Here is a 1281-nt window from a genome sequence, read left to right on the forward strand (position 1 = left end):
ACTTCATGATCCCCCAGGGTTCTTGATGACATATGTTAAAGAAGGCAACTAAAAATACTATTTGGAAAAGGTATTGAGTTTAAAACGAGGTTTAGCTTTTATATTTGAAATTTAGCAATATTTATTTCGCACAAACATCCAAGTAAACATGAAATTAATTGTTCATAAAAAATTGTTATGCTATAGTAAATATTAAATCCTACATGGCTATACATGAACACCTAGAGAGAACAAAATAATAAATTGACCACTTGAGAATTGACATGGTCTTGGAAGCTTAATGGTTTTTCCTGTGAATTGAATCACTCAATATCCTTCACAGAAAAAGATTGCTCAGTGGTACTTCAGAATTCACACTTGAGTCTTTAGCATCTTCAGAGATTTATGCCCAAAGGAGACTATAAAAGACGGCTATAACCACCACAACTTTGACTCTTCACTGAAAGATGAATGCATACTCACTTCAAGACGTAGGACTTTGGCTATTGGTAATGAATTTGGCTGACTGGTTTTCATTTATCATCCGAGAAAAACATGTATGTTCTCAGTCAGTCATAGCATTAAAAAGGCAGGTATAATCAACATGTATGTTCTCAGTCAGTCATAGCACTAAAAAGGCAGGTATAATCAAGCAGTCAGCCTTTGTGCCACCTTGGCTGGCTTGATTTGTTTCTACCATCAGTTTATGAGAGAGGAAACAGTCACAATAAGAGAACCAGGGTTCCTGTTTACCCACACACAACACAGCAAGACCTACTTTTCAACATTATCTAAATGTGTCACTGTTAAAAGAGTTGAAATCTTTGGGCATTTACTAATATTTAAGGATTCAAGTAAAAGATTTAGAAGTTGTTGAAAAAAACTGTGCATGAGGAGTTAACTTTGCTTAGAAAAAGCTTGCTGTATTTTCTGCAATTGCATATATGCTGAAAACAACATTATGTCATCATATAAAAACCTGGTTAGAAACTGGTGTTATATCAAGAAGTCATTTGTTCTCAATAAACCTCTTTTAGTTATGTGTTAAGTTTTAGCATGTTCTTTTCATAGTGATTACATAGACATTTCAAATTATGTGGTAAAATACTTTTTGTTTCAAATATATACAAAATCTAACAAATTTACAATAATTTTATTGATAATTTAAAATTCCTATCTAGTAGGTGTGTGAATAATAATCTTATCTATGCAGGGAACTCATACAATATCTATTAAAAACATTTTTCCAATCAATTCTGGCTTATAGGAGTCTAAGATTTTTATTATTTGACTTTTTATTAT

The sequence above is a fragment of the Microtus ochrogaster genome, chromosome 8 (assembly GCF_000317375.1).
Source record: "Microtus ochrogaster isolate Prairie Vole_2 chromosome 8, MicOch1.0, whole genome shotgun sequence".
NCBI lineage: Eukaryota > Metazoa > Chordata > Mammalia > Rodentia > Cricetidae > Microtus > Microtus ochrogaster.